The following is a 16,061-nucleotide window of genomic DNA, read 5'->3' as shown; positions in this document are numbered from 1 at the left end:
GGCATTATAAGGTCTTTGCTCCTAAGGGATGTTATTCTCTGTAAGAATTCACTCATTCATTCACCATATATGTATTAAGTGCATACAGAATGTTTGGTACATATATTATAGTACATTCGGTACATATAATAGATTCAGCAAATGATGGCTGTTCCTGGCTTGAGGTTATTTGGCACTGAGGGTACATCTGTGAACAAGTTGGACAAGAGGATTGGTCAGAGGTATGACGCTGGGGAAACTCACACCTGACTAAGGTCTGAGCCACCAATAGGGAAACTGGCCCATCCTGCTGCCAATCACTGACCAATCAGTGATGATTATGAGCTGATGTCATTGGTAAAAAAAGAAGATGCAGATATGGGAAGGGTAGCCAGGCTCAGCCTGGAGTAGCTCAGGCGTCACGCCCAGCAGGACAGCGCTCCTGGCTTTCCCCCTTTCCCCGGGGGAACCAAGCCCGCCTGGGCTGTGGGAACCCTTGCCAGGCGGAGCAGCCTTTCACTACGGGAACGTCCCCGGACACTTGCTGGAGGCAGGCACCTTGTGAGACACTGGGATTCACGAATGACTCAGATGGGGTTCCTGCCCTCCAGGAACTCACGCAGGGCCAGACACTACGAGGATGATCAGATGACAAAGGGCTGAAGATTTCCAAGCAAGATCTAGAAAAGCAGTGATGATGCCAAGTGGCGACACAGGAAGGGAAGACACTGCAGAGGCGGGGACGGCAGGGTTAACAGTGAGGACGTGCAGGCCGGGGGACACACCTGGGGAAACATCACGAGCCTGGGATCCCGACCTGAGTCGGAGGGCTGGTTCTGCCATCCGCTTGACCTGAGCCTGTTTCCCTTCTGCAGATGAAGATAATACTTTATCGGGCTGTTTCCAGGATTCACTGGTTTCATGAATAAGAAAGAGCTTTAAACAATGAAAACGTCTAAGAGCCTGCATCCTGAGGTGGGGGAGAATCAGAGTGACTCATCCATGGTCCAAAGGCGGATTAAAACAGGAACTCATTTTGGTCCATTCAGGATACAGAGTGGGTAACTCAACCCCACCTCAGCTGCAACACGCCCATGTTCCCACCCTCCCACCCCAGGCTCCCCTGGGCCATCCCAGGACCCAGGGATTACCGTTTCTGCACCATGTGACGCCAGACTCAATTTTCTCACCCCAAACATGGAGACGCCACTTGCTGCGCTCTGCGTGCGTACACCCATCCTTGTGGACGTGAATGGCTCTGCAGGTAGAAGAGCACTTTCCACAGGTGAAGGAACGTCACAGTCACAAAGGACAGACGGTGATGGTGAGCAAGGAGGAGTCAGCAGGAGACCTAGCAGGGAGGGGAGACCGCCGCAGGGCTGCACGCATGGGCGAACCCCAATCTCAGCAACTCCGCTGGTTCACCAGCTGAGGAAACATGGGCACATTGTTTCACCTTTGAGTCACTTCCCTCACTTGAAAAGTGGGCTGTTAGAAGGATTAAAAGCACGAATGTATAGAAAGCATTTAGCTGAGTGGCTTGGTGCCTAACAGATACTCAGGAAATGTTAATAACTCATCATTACTATTACTACTACTACGGATATTATTATGGAGGGTGGGGGAAGGGGTGAGTGGAACTCTTTCCAAGAGGGATCCGAAACCAGCCTTTCTTCTCAGTCTTAACAAGCTGGGTTGTGACCAGCCCCAGAAGCCCACCCCGCCTCCCCACCCTTCTCTGAGGAGTGGACAGGGACACAGCTGGGTGCTCCTTGGCAGGTCTCCACCCCACACCCGAGGTGAGCTCTGGGGCGGTCTAGCTCAGGGTTCCTCCAGCTTTCCCAGACCAGGAAATAAAGATTAAAGAGCATAGCGACCAGGGCACCACCCTGGGCCTGTCCCTTCTCGTTGCTGTTCACACAATGCCTAAGTCGAATTTGGTTCAGGACGTCTTTCCATTTGCTGCGTGCCAACTCTATTGAGTGAATGATGGCTGCCTGGAGGACTGCAGTTAGAAGGGACCTGAGGTTTAGAAGGAAAGAGCGCAGTGGTTGATTAGTAATGTCTGACATGTATAGGCCCAGAGAGGCAAGAGAACAGTGGTTGATTTAGTGATGTCTGACATGTATAACACAGGAGAGGGGGCGGTATGCAGGCCAACTTAGGCCACACATGAACTAGAAATGTCCTAACCCTGACTCCCTGGATCAAGCCACAGCTGTCAGGCAGGATAACCAAAAGCCAAGGGGGAAAAGGACTTGCCCAAGGTCACATAGCTTGAAATGGCAGGACTGGGATTCGAGCCCAGGCCCCTCTGGTTCTTTGAGGATGCTGCCTACTACAATCATCCTTTCCTTCCTGTTGACTACAAGAGGGGGTCCAGGCCAAAGCCCATTGTCTGGGAGAACAGAAGCCACTGTCCAACCAGGAGGGTGCCTATGCTTGCTCCCCTCCCTGACACTGCCCACCCCCAATGACTGCAAACCCCAGAGACAGATGGTTCTACTGAAAACACATATATACAGCAAGGGCTTGTATCCAGACAAAAATTTGAATCCAGACACTAACCTGATGGAAGGCATGAGACCTAAATTTGGGTCTCATCCCCACTTTCTAGCTGTATGACCTTGAGAAAGTTACTTGGCTTCTCTGAGCTTAAGTTTTTGCCTCTATAAAACAGGATAACAAGTTAAATAAGGTCACTAAAAGTGATTTGCTCAGTTCCTGACAGAGTTAAGACCTTAAATCAGGGGTCCTCGACCTCCAGGATCTAATGCCTGATGATCTGAGAGGCAGCTGATGTAACAATAATAGAAATAAAGTGCACAATATATGTAATGCACATGAATCATCTGGAAACCATCACCACCAACCCTCCCACCCTGCCATCCGTGGAAAAATTGTCTTCCACGAAATCAGTCCCTGGTGCCAAAAATGCTGGGAACCACTGCCTTAAATGTTAGTTGGAAGGATGAGGTCAAGGGGAAGAATTAAAACACACAGCATTTTCACAAAAGTGAAGTCAAGTGATGAAGGCAAGAGCTCAGATAAGCTGTTAAGAGGAATCTATTTATCGCTGATTATCTTGATAGGCTAACTAAAGCTGAAATATGAATTACTAGATTTGATGATTTCAAAATAAGGAACCAAACTCTTCTAGGAAGATAGACTGTGTCATTCATACCACAAAGAAGGAAGCAGCCTTGAGTGGGTGGATTGGAAATGGCAGGGGATGAATGTGTGTATTTCCCACTTCCCCGCGGGGTAATTCTGTGCCTCAGCTTCCTCATCTGTAAAGTGGGAATAACTGCACCTGCCACACAGGGGTGCTGTTGAGACTAAATGAGCAGTTCCAGGAGAGGCGCCGAGCACATCTGCCTATATGGATGGCAAGAGGGGAGCTGGCTTAATTAGGCAGAAAAGACAGGGCAGCTATAGTGGTGCTAAGAAGGAGTGACGGGAGCGGGCCCTCAGAGTCAGCTGACACACTTTCTAGCCAAAGTGGTGGCAGATGAGAAAGTTATTAACTCTTGTATGTTAAGAGGCCGGTGACTCGGAGAGGCCACGCCTGACACAGCTGAGTGACAGTCAGCCTAGAGGACTACAGGACGGTGACCTGACCGCCTCCACCTGACATCTGCCAGAGTGGCCACACTGTTGTTCTGTAAAGTAAAAGGTCACTCAGAGAAGGCAAGAACTTGACTGAACAGAAAATCACACCGCAGATCCTTCTAAAGGTGGGACTTATGTTTTTTTCAGATAAAAGCCACCTAAACACTTTTTTTTTTTTTAAAGAACATCAAATGTTTCCTGGGCTTTACCTGGCAGCTTGCAGACCTGGCTGGGTGAAATGCATCCACTTGAATCACAGACTGAGATCCGGAAGGATGAGAATGCTTCTCTCGAACGAGCCTGGGGTCAGCACCTCACCACAGGGTTGCTAAGGAAATAGCCTCAGTCGCCCCTCCCCTCTCTCCCTTCCCAGGTCAGCGCAGGGTGACCGAGGCACCAAGGGGAGGGATCTGGACCCGAGATATCCTTTTGGAGCCTCAATTGCAAAACAGCAGGGTGTGAGGGACAGGGGAGGTTCAAGGATGAATTGGAAATTGCCTGGTACCCAGTGGGTGCTCACAAAAATGCTACTTCCCACACAAGGTCATTCCTGAACTCCTCTGCGGGTGCAAGGACCAGGGGCCCTGTGGCTGCTATCAGGAATCAGGGCTCTCCCAGTTCACCCCAGAGCAGTTTGCTTGTGGAGACCTTCTAGAATCTCATGCTAGGCAGCTGCCTCCAGAGTCTTCCATGCTCAGTCGCTAAGCTGTGTCCAGCTCCTTGCTACTCCAGGCTCCTCTGTCCGTGGGATTCTCCCAGGCAAGAACACTGGCAGGGATTGCCATTTCCTTCTCCAGGGGATCTTCCCGACCCAGGGATCGAACCCACATCTCCTGCATTGGCAGGCGGGTCCTTTATCACTGAGCCACCAGGGAAGCCCTCCAGAGCGTTTACCACGAGCTTTAACCACAAGGCTTCATGGCTTTCCTCACTGTCCTCAAGCTCAGACACGGCGATTTGGAGATTTGTGCTGCAGCTGTTATGCTGCCTGTTCCCCTCGGGCCTAGACCCCTGAAGAAGGGAATGGCAACCCACTGCAGTATTCTTGCCTAGAAAATCCCATGGACAGAGGAGCCTGGTAGGCTATAGTCCATGGGGTCGCAAGGAGTCAGACACAACTGAGCAACTTCCCTTCACTTTAGGCCCCCAGAAAAGGGGAAAAAACAGACCGCTGTGGGTTCAGAGTGCAGGATGGTGCTTCCTGTCTGTGAAGCATCACCAGTGCACAGGCCCGTCGGGAGACTAGGTAAGGTGGTAGATGTCAAGGGAGTCCCTTCCCTGAGGGGGCTGCGCAATCTCTAGTCTGAAGCACCCAGGGTTGCCTGTCCCCAAGGGGGTGGACCCCAAGCCAGCTCCCCAAGGACTGACAGGCTGATGCTCAGTCAGACCCCAAACTCCCGAGCCCTTAGCCCCTTCCCGGGACCAGCAAAGCAGGAAGAGAGCATCCTCGTCCTGGCTGACATGTTCCAGAGATGATGCCAGGCCCCGGAAGAGGGGCTGGGGTCCGTTATGCCCCACATTCCGCCCCCGAGCCTCGTGACGGCCAGCCGGAGCCACATGCACCTAGCTCAGAAACTGCAGACTCAGAAGGCAGGCCGGGAATGGCAACGAGACGAACGGGCTGGGTGTGAGAGCAGGGTGCAGAGGGGACTGTGGTCAAGAGGATGGACCAGCTGCTGATGGGCTCCAGCCACGGCGGCCAGGCCGGGATGCAGCCCAGCGTGGCCACATCTTTTGATCTTCCCAGAGAAACCAGAACCCTTATTTTTATGTAAAACGAAATTGCCTGTTTTCACAACACCAACAACTAAATCCAAGTTTTAAATCACTACAGGAGTCAACAATTCCCCTGCCCCCACCCCCTGCTGCCTCAGGAGGGCAGGTTGCAACTGACCTACCATAACTTCAGCCACAGATGTTTGAGGACCAACTCAAACTAAATCAGACCCATGCCAAGTCTTAGGGGTGTCCCAAATCCCCAGCTCATGCCCTTCAGGCATCCTTGGATACAGATACGGACACTGAGGCTCAGAGAGGGGAAGTGACTTGCCCAAGGTCACACACGGAGGGCACCAGTTCAAGGGCTTAACCTCTGTCCTGAGTTGCAGACTTTTCCCACCAGCTCACACCATCTGTATCCTTCCTCAACGATTCTTTTTTTTTTTTTTTAATATTTCAATGATTTTATATTCCAAATATCTGTCATATTTTTTGAAGATTCTTTATGTTGAAATTTCACACATTTAATCCATTATTAAAATGTAAAACCGTATTAACAAAATTTGTTTAAAAATGTTATATACTTGAAGACTCTAAGATCCCCTTATTTTTTGTCCCCCAGACCAGAGACATTTTTAGTGGTGATATTTTTTAGCATCTTTTCTGTATCACCTACTATCTACCCATCAATCATGTTTGTTGCTTTCCTCTAAACTGTCTCCCTGCCCCTCATTTTACCAGCAATTCTTTCTTTAAAAAGATAGATGTATATTGAAGATATGCCATGGAAATGATACACACCAAAATCCAGACAGTGGATACTTTTCAGAAAGGTCATGGGAGACCCTGGGTAAGTCTTTACCCTCTCTGAGTGTCATTCTCCCTGGTCTGCAAAGTAGCCAGTTGACAGAAGCAGTCTTTAAATGCCTTCCAACTCTGAAATTCTAGGCATCCATGAGGTCTCTTCTGCACCCAGTACTTTGTGGCCTCAGATGAACATAAAATAGTAATAATAATAATAATGGGGAGGACAAGTCCACGGTAGCCAGGAAGGAACACTACAATTTTTAGTGAAACTTGACTCTTAGTTACTGGAATTCAGAAAGAACGATGTAAATACCCAGGCAGTTTAACCACCATCCGACAGTTAAACAAAAACACATCTGGTTTAACTTCATTTTCCTCAACTCCTCCCCCGCCCCTGCACCCCCTACCCTCATCTCAAATTTTACCCCTTAATTTGAGAAGTCAAATTAAATGCAAACAATTGATTTCATGCCACAGTGAGGTTGAGAATTTCGGCATGGAAAACTTTAAGCATGATGTTTTTCTGGGAGCAATTAGGAAATGTTGGGGGATGGCGTGAGGGGGTGGAAAAATAGGAAGGCTATTCTTGAATGTTCTTCGGACACTGAGCATCAGAGCAGAGTTGCCAGATGCCTACCAGGAGCCCAGCACTTCGAGAGGCCAAGCGAGTTGCTGCAGGTCACACAGCTAGGGTTGGAACCCAAGGCGCTGATCCTAAAGCCATTCTTTTCCCTCCTGTCGAGGCCTTTGTAACCTACATAGGGCCTTCCCTCTGGCCCTCATGGATCACCTGGTAGTGGCCAAAAAATGTCTCACAGAGAATATTAACTTCTCAACAGTTCCCAACAGTGGTCACTTTCAGCTGAGCCATTCAATGGTGAGAAACCATTACAATCTTGCCAACCCTTCACAACTCTGCAAACTATATATTATGAACCCATATGACGGATGATTTCCTCACCTGAGGCTCAAAGAGGGAAAGAAACTTGTCTAGAGTCATACGGCAGTGCTGGAGATGAATCTCCAATCTACTGCCCACAGCTGCCCTCTAAAAGCAATTCTGTGGACTGTAGCCTGCCAGTCTCCTCTGTCCATGGGATTCTCCAGGCAAGAATACTGGAGTGGGTTGCCATGCCCTCCTCCAGGGGATCTTCTTGGCCCAGGGACGGAGCCCATGTTTCTGATGTCTCCTGCATTGGCAGAAGGGTTCTTTACCACTAGTGCCACCTGGGAAGCCCTCAAAAAAGGAAGGACATCTCTAAAAAAAAAAAACACCAAAAATACACACTGCACAGCCTAGCTCCAGCCTGCAGAGGACGAGGACCACGACGTAGTGCTGGAAAGCTGAGTTTGCATTCCTGTGGCCACGCGGAGATTCTGAGTGCTGGTCCTCAGCCCAGCTTGCTCACTCTCCCCGTGATGTTCTCTTCAACTCTGAGTTTTGTATTAGTAACTCCAGCTGGACCTATTCAAAGTGAGCACTCTGAGCTATGCCACTGGATCCTTCCCCTGGATTCGGAGGCCTCATCCCCAAAGGTGTGTACAATACCAAGATCATTGGAGCTGGTCACCAGGGCTCCAGCCCCAGCTCCCCAGGTAGCATCTCTTGTTGTTGAACAAGTCACCTCCCTTCTCCAGGACCACTTTCTTCATCTGTAGGACTGCATCCAGTTTGCAGGGCAGGTCGGGTATGTAAGGACCGGTAGGGCTTGAGTTTGATTTCACCTCATTTCAAAGCTGGGACACATCCAGGCAGAAGGGACTGTGGAGGTTAACAGTCCCAGGCCTGTTCCCAGCACCGAGCTCCAGGCTCCGGGCCAAGGCTGAGTCTAGGATGATAGGAGGCGGCACTTGACTGTGAGCAAGAAGGACACCGTGCCACTCAACAACACAACCCATCGGGGAATGGGCAGGGCCTAGGCGGTGGGTGACAGGTTTCCAGGATTCGGGGCTGAGACAAAAACCCTACACCCCATCTCAAGTTTGCATTCTCTGCTGAGGTTAGAGCTGATGAGAGCCAAAATTTTCTTAAGCACAGACACCAGCTCAACACTTTGCATAGGTTAATCATACTATTTACTAATCTCAGCTAAAAGGAGGAGACTGGGGCATGACAGGCAACAAAATTTGTCCCAGGTCACACGGCTAGGTTGCCTTTTTCTGTTAGTGAAAACCAAAGGTTGGCTGATCTGTTTTACCCATGTTACTGCCTGTTAATCTCCTTCCTTGTGAATTGCTTGATTCTTTTTCTAAAGTGTCAGTTTCAGAGCCTGAAAAAGTTTTGTTATACAAGTGTGCAGATGTCTGTGTAATTTATCGCTGCATTCCCAGCACCTAGGACAGGGTTTGGGGTATTAAAATGTTTTTTGAATGGAGACGGCGTTTTGTTTCTGCCCTCAGTTCAGTTTTATTGCTCACAGCAGTCTTATGAGAGAGGTACACTCCCTTATCTTCAGGTGGGGTCACGTATACAGACAGGGGCCATCCCTGAAGCCTATATCTGACTCCAGGGGCTGGGAAGTTGGGAAGCCGTGTCCAAGAACCTGTTCTGCTTATGGAGTTTGGATATATGAAGTTCAGGAAGAGACAAGGAGACAGAGACAAGAAAGGCAGGGGCAGGGAGTGGAGGGTAGGGTGGGGAGGACACCCTGGGGAGGTCGGAAGATTTGAAAAGGACAGGTCTAGGGCGTGGGGGGAGGCAAGACTGAACACCAGAAGAGCCAGAAGGAGGAACCAAGATCAGCCCCTCATCTTAGCAGGGGGATAAGGTTGTAGGGTTTAGAGTCTGGCTTCAAATCTGGGCCTCAGACTTGCTTAACTTCTTCAGGCCTCAGTTTCCCTGTTTGTAAAGGAGATGATGCATGTCAAGCGCCAGAGCCTGGCACGCGTAGGTGTTCAACAAACGGCTGCTGTCAACTTTGCTGGTGTGGAAGCCCACCCCTTGCCTACCAGGGAACTCGGGCCCACCTGGAAGTCTTTTCTTCCCCCCAGAGCCCAGAGGCCCTTTCTGGCCAGAGAACTGCACCCTCCAGAGACCTCCTCCACCCACTGGCCGCTGTAAAGACCCCTCCCCCAGCCCCATTTTGCATTGAAAAAGGGTCTGAAGAGACAATGCGCGGGAAGGCTGGAGCTCCGCTCAGCTACCCGCCCCCCCCATTGTGACCAGGCTTTTAACCCTTTCTTATCAAGACCAGGCGCCGGAACCCACCCCCGGCCATCCGCTCACCTGCCTACGCCCAGAGATGGATCGCAGCAAACTTCCCCAGCTTCGGGGGGCTCCAGAGCTCGGCCCCAGGGCAGCTGTGCCCACCCACCCCCCCACGACTTCCAAACAGACTCCAACACGCCGGATGTCCGCCCCCCTCCCCGCCCCCCTGAGGCTCCCGGACCCAAGTGCCTCCCTCTCTCTACTGTTCCCAGCTCCGGCCCAAACTACTTTTGGAGCCCACCCAGGCAGACCAGCCCCCTCCCCTGGCGGCTGTGCCAAGATCTAGAGGCTGCTAGATGGCTGGCAGTTCTGGGGTAGGCAACCCGAGTCTCTTGATCGCGGACCAAGGGGGCGCCGTAGAAGCCGCTCAGCCACCGGGCACCCGGAGGCGGTGCCGAGACCGAAGACCGGGGTCTCAGGCAGCAGCCGGGAGACCCCAGGGCTGCAGCGGCCGACTCGAGCGCAGTCAGCCCGCCTCGCCTGCTCCACTGGGGCCACGTCCACTTTCTGGGCCGGCCCAGCGAGCCCGCAGGGAGCCGCAGATGCGCGCGAGCGCGGGAGCGGGACAGGTGGCTGGAGGTTCCGAATGGGCTGCCTTGAGCGGTGAGGGGGGGCGCGGAGGTCCCGGCCCGACCCCTGATGTCCAGCCTCGCAGCCCTCTCCCGGCGAGGGGAGGATGCGGAAAGGGGGCCTGGGACGCTCCACATCCCAGGGGTCCCGGAGAGCCAGGAACCAGCGTCGAGTCTTTACCTGCGCGGAGTTCGTGGGCGAAGGTCTGTCCCGGCGCAAGGGACGCGGGGTCGGTGCGCTGGGAGCTCGGACGCGGAGGGGCGGGAGCGCGACGCTGCCCGGGCCAAGTCCCCCGCGGGCTTATAAAGGCGATCGCGGGGCTCGCGCGCGGCCTGGGCAGCCCTCCCCGGCCCCCGCCCCCGGCCCGGGCCCCGGCCCTCCCCGCCCCCGGCCCGCCCCCGGCCCGGGCCCTGCTGGCTGGTCCGGCCGCGCGGCCAGCGCGCCGCCTGCCGGGGAGCCGGGCGCCCTCCGTCTTCCTGAGCCCTGGCTCGGCTCCCGCCCTTGCCCGGGGTTGGGGCGGGCGCCTCCCAGCGAGGCCACGCTCTGTCCTTTCTCTCCGCGAGCGCCGGCTCTGATTCCGTCTCTTTGGGGTTGACCTTATCCTTGGCTCCAACTTCCTGCTGTGTGTCTCTGTGGCTGTGTTTCTCGCGCCCTCCGACTTGTCTGCCTCTCTGTCTGACAACCCACCTGTCTCTGTTGGGACCTCTGTCTCTCCCCATCTCTGTGCACGTGTCTCTCCGCCGCTGTCCACCCGTGTGTCTGACTCTCCTGCCTGTCCCCTCCCGCCCTCCCCCTCCAACCAGACCACTGGCCCGGCCCCCTCTCCGCTGGTCTTGGGTTCTCTCCTCTGCTCGGGCGGAGGAAGCCGAGGGATACCTCGGAGCGGGTGGCTTAGGGAGGGGATCCTCGTCTCCTGGACGGGGGCTGTTCCCTCTCTCCTTAGAGCCAGCCAGGGTTCCTGCTGACCGCATCCCATCCAGAGGTGAGGACCTGTCTACCCAGTAACCAGAGGAGGAAGCCCACACTTTCCACCTGGTGGAATCAGACAGCCCAGGTTCAAGACTCCACCCTGGTAACAAATCACTTGAGCCCTGTGGCAGGCGGTCCCCTTAACCCGCAGAGGTCAGCTGCCCTTATCACAGGTCGTTGTTGTTACTGTTCAGTTGCTAAGTTGTGTCCAACTCTTTGGAACCCCATGGGCTGCAGGACACCAGGCTCCTCTGTCCTCCACTGTCTCCACTGTCCTATGCTGAGAGGCAGACTAATGTGAGACAGTGGTTGAAAAGTGCACAGGAACCTCTAAAAGCTCTAAAAGTTCTAAAGGATAAAGGGAGGCGGCGCAGGACTGGAGGAGACTGAGGCCTGAGCAGAGAAGCTGTCAGTACCAGCAGGACTGGTTGTTGTTTAGTGGCTAAGTCGTGCCGGAGTCACTGAGACCCCGTGGTCTGCAGCACACCAGGCTCCTCTGTCCATGGGATTTTCCAGGCAGGAATACTAGAGTGAATTGCCCTTTCTTCTCCAGGGGATCTTCCTGACCCAGGAATCGAACCCATGTCTCTTGCATTGGCAGGCGGATTCTTTACCATCTGAGGCACCAGGAAAGTCCCGACCCAGAATTCTCTGTCTTACCTAGGACATGCTGACCTTGGGCCAGGCATCTTGCATACATTATCTCCCAACAACTCCATTTTAGAGACGAGAAAACAGAGGCCCAAACAAGCATGAGTTCAGCTTGTCAGTATGACTGGAACCAGAACTGGGAACTAGCACCAAAAACAAAGAGTGTCTTTGTATTTATTTTTCTTTTTTCTTGTATTTTTAGCAACTGATATTGCTTCTTTATTTATGAGTGGTATGAAGTGTCCTTCCCTGACATAAGTTTATTTTTAGAAAGTGAATCAAAGCATTGATTAAATATTATATTTATGTATTCAATGAGTTAGATTATTATGGCAAAAATCATGGAGGTGATAAATGAATCAAGTTTGGGAAACAACACTTTTGCATAAGAAATTGTGAGTGAAGGCATCCAGAACAGAGTCTCAAACCTTGGAGGGGTTCTGTAATTGCTCACAAACTCCAGGGAAGGGGTTAGGGATACAAAGAGGCTTGAGTCAATGTCATTGTCAGTGAGCCAGGGGCATATTCCCAGGAATGAGAAGTCTGTCTGTCCCAGCCTGAACAGAGGCTGGGGGCTGAGGCAACAGCGACTTGAATGGACCCTGTTTCACCAATTATGGGCCCCCATGCCTGCCCTTGACTTCTAATCTCCCCAAAACTTTTGGGGATGGACACTTCTAGTTGCATTACATGGCCAGCATTGGGCCCCCTGTGTCTGGGTGATTTTTCCCCAGGTACCACTGGCTGAGCGCCTAATAATTGATGCTTTCGAATCTGTGCTGGAGAAGACTCTTGAGAGTCTCTTGGACAGCAAGGAGATCACACTAGTCGATCCTAAAGGAAATCAACCCTGAATATTCATTGGAAAACCCGACGCTGAAACTGAAGCTCCAATACTTTGGCCACCTAATGCAAATAGCCGACTCATTGGAAAAGACCCTGATGCTGGGAAAGATTGAAGGCAAAAGGAGAAGGGGACGGCAGAGAATGAGATGGTTAGACAGCATCACTGACTCAATGGACATGAATTTGAGCAAACTGGGAGACAGGCGAGGACAGAGGAGCCTGGCGCGCTGAGAGGGAAGGAACTAAGAAAACGGAAACAGGAGCTTGCCTGGTGGTCCAGTGGTTAAGAATCCACCTGCCAATGCAAGGGACAGGTTCGATCCTTGAGCCAGGAAGATCCCACGTGCCTCAGAGCAGCTAAACCTGCGCCCCACAACTCCTGAGCCTGCGCTCGAGAGCCCATGGTCTGCAGCTACCAAAGCCTGCACACCCTGGAGCCTGTGCCCCACGACAAGAGAAGTCACCGAAATGAGAAGCCCTTGCACTCTGCAACTAGAGAGGAACCCCCGCTCAGCGCAACTAGAGAAAGCCCACTCACAGCAACAAAGACCCAGCACAGTCAAAAACAAATAGAAAACTGAGGCAGTATCATTAAACCAAAGGTGGTACCGCCCAGCATTACCCAATGCTGACTTCGTGTGAGGCTCTGGTCTGATATGAGGCTTTGTACATATTAACACACCTAATGCTCACAACAACCCTACTGAGTAGGGACTTTTATTTCCACTTTACAGATGAGAAAACTGAGGCATATACGAGCTGTCACTTGCAGAAGTGCCCAGCAGGCTAGTGTAAAGCACTTTACAGTTGACATCTCGTTGGCTTTTCTCTGTAAGACCGAAGCAGGGTCATTAATGTCACCCTCACTTTTCAAATGAGGAAGCTCTTGGCTCAGAAAGGCTTAACAACTTATTCTTTCAAGAATATTTATTGGGTGCCCGCTCAGCACAGGCACTGTGCTAGGATCTGGCGACAAGTGAACAAGACAGATTTCTGGCCTCCTGGAACTGACATTCCAGTTAAGGAAGACAGATAATAAACAGTCAGCATTATAATTAAGTAAGCTATATAGTAGATTAAAAGAGGATAAGGGAATAAAGAAAGAACTAGAGCAGAGATTAGGGAGAGGAGGCGTGCTGGGAGGGGGGCAGATTGTGGCATAAGAGTGTTCAGGGGAGAGAAGACAGGAAATTCCCAAGCATTCTTTGACAAGGAGACCCAACTCCTCTCTGGAGTGCGTCTGCTGGGAAGCGGATTGTGGACAAGAGGCCAGCGAGCAATATCTCTCTCTGTCTGCTGGGCTTCCCGGGTGGTGCTAGTGGTAAAACAAACAAACAAACAAACAAAAAAACCGCCTGCCAATGCAGGAGACATAAGAGACGAAGGTTCCATCCCTGAGTCGGGAAGATCCCCTGAAGAAGAGCCTGGTGACCCACTCCACTATACTTCCCAGGAGAATCCCGTGGACAGAGGAGCCTGGCGGGATACAGTCCATGCGGTCGCAAAGTGTCGGAGGCGACTTGAAATGACTTAGCACGCACACACGCTCTGTCCCTGCTATGACACGTCAAAGAAGAAGCCAACCATTAAACCGAGGGCAGGGGCGTGCTCTGAGCCCAAGGCCAGATAGAGAAGACGGAAGCCAGGAGAAAGCCTTCCTGAGGCACCCAGGCAGTCAGGGAGAAGCCAGGCTCCTCTGTCCGTGGAATTCTCTAGGCAAGAACACTGGAGTGGGTTGCCATGCCCTTCTCCAGGGCATCTTCCCGACCCAGGGATTGAACCTGGGTCTCCTGCGTTGCAGGCAGATTCTTTACTGTTTCAGCTGTAGGGAAGGCCTGAGCTTTTTTGTTTTTTTAAATCATTTGCTGCTGCAGTTGCTGTTTTTTTTTTTTTTTTTTTAATAATTTTATGTAAGTATTTATTCTTGGCTTGCTGGGTCTCTTGTTGCTGCGGGAACTTTTCTCCAGTGGCGGCAAGTGGGGCCTTCTCCTTGTTGCCGTGTGTGGTCTCTCTGCACCGGCTTCTCTCGTTGTGGTTCCCGAGTTCCAGAGCCCCGGCTCGATAGTTGTGGCTTCATGGGCTTAGTTGCTCCGCAGCGTGTGGGATCTTGGCCGGTTCAGGATCGACCCCGAATCTCCAGTATCGGCAGGCAGGCAGATTCTTACCACTAAGCCACCAAGGAGCCCCTCACCTGAGCTTCTGCGCAGGGCTCGACAGCCCTTCCCAGGACCAGCGCTAGCTTCAGCCCTGGTCCTAGACTTCCGCCTCCGCAGTTCTGCCCGCCACCCCACCATCCCACCTTGAGCCTCATCCTGGCTCAGCCCTCCTCGTCTCGGTCTCAGGCAGGTCTCCCAGGCAGTGCTAACCCAAGCTTCCAGCTCATCTGCAGTCCCAGCCCCCGCGCCCACCCCCAGCAGTCAGCCCTGTGCTCAGTACCCTAAGAAATGACCAGAGTGTCTCCCAGCCCCCGCTGGACTTAAAGGAAGCCTTCCTCACAAAGGCCCCGCCTGCCCTGTGAGAAAACCCCATTGTCTGAGGAACAATGTCTCTATTTTGCCCTTTATTTCTAAAGGGACTTGTGAGCCGGCTCCAAGCTCCTAGAGGGAGAGTGTTGCTTCCTATTCTCAGCCCTGGAGAAGGCTGCAGGCCAAAAGGAAGGGTCAAGGTTGTCCGCTGGGAGCTGGATTCCAGAGATCAGAGCAGATTCAGGCAGGCCCAGCCATAGCAGTCCCGTGGCATTTCCAGAATGGAGACAGGAAGGAAGGCATCCCAAATAAGTAGGAAGAGAGTTTGTACCCAGGGTGGTGGAGAGATCTCCTCCCTTCCCCCCCTCCCCTGACCACATACTTACAGGACTTTGATCATCTCTGATAAAGTCTTCCTGAAGATTCATCCATCCTCCTGGCTGTCCATCCACCTCCCTGTTTTCAATAGACACGTCTGAGATGGGCCTTGGAGATGCCTCCCCGGGAGGCTGTATCACTTTTGCCTTCCACTTCCTGTTAGATGCAAACTTGAGGGCCCAAGAATACTTTAGGGCTTGGACGATGGTAGGCTGATATTTGGCAGCGTGGGGATTTCTTTAGTAATGTTCTGAAAGGTTTATGGCTCTTATGGCAAATAGGTCAGATACCTACTAAGCCTACAAAACCATCCCCAAGAAAAAGAAATGCAAAAAGGCAAAATGGCTGTTTGAGGAGGCCTTCCAAATAGCTGAGAAAAGAAGAGAAGCTAAAGGCAAAGGAGAAAAGGAAAGATATATCCATCTGAATGCAGAGTTCCAAAGAACAGCAAGGAGAGATAAGAAAGCCTTCCCAAGTGAACAATACAAACAAATAGAGGAAAACAATAGAATGGAAAAAACTAGAGATCTCTTCAAGAAAATTGGAGATACTAAGGGAAAATCTCATGCAAAGATGGGCTCAATAAAGGACAGAAATGATAGGGACCTAACGGAAGCAGAAGATATTAAGAAGAGGTGGCTAGAATACATAGAAAAGCTATACAAAAAAGATCTTAATGACCCAGATAACCACGATGGCTATTGATGTGATCACTCACCTAGAGCCAGACATCCTGGAGTGCAAAGTCAAGTGGGCCTCAGGAAACATCACTATAAACAGTTAGCGGAGGTGATGGAATTCCAACTGAGCTATTTCAAATCCTAAAAGATGATGCTGTTAAAATGCTGCACTCAGCA

General features: G+C 51.8%; 1 protein-coding gene across 1 annotated transcript in view; it reads right to left on the bottom strand.

The window, feature by feature from the left end:
• The window catches only part of ALPL (alkaline phosphatase, biomineralization associated), a 62,789-nt gene extending 52,564 nt beyond the window's left edge, over nucleotides 1–10,225 (bottom strand). Inside the window, exon 1 of the mRNA XM_043909115.1 lies at nucleotides 10,076–10,225. The gene's annotated coding sequence lies outside the window, so the exon portion shown is untranslated. The remainder of the gene's footprint in view (nucleotides 1–10,075) is intronic.
• Between the last annotated feature and the right edge of the window lie 5,836 nt (nucleotides 10,226–16,061).

This window comes from Cervus elaphus, chromosome 8, assembly GCF_910594005.1.
Source record: "Cervus elaphus chromosome 8, mCerEla1.1, whole genome shotgun sequence".
In the NCBI taxonomy this organism is placed as follows: Eukaryota; Metazoa; Chordata; class Mammalia; order Artiodactyla; family Cervidae; genus Cervus; species Cervus elaphus.
Note: the sequence above shows the minus strand (reverse complement) of the source record. Positions and strands in the feature narration are given on the sequence as shown.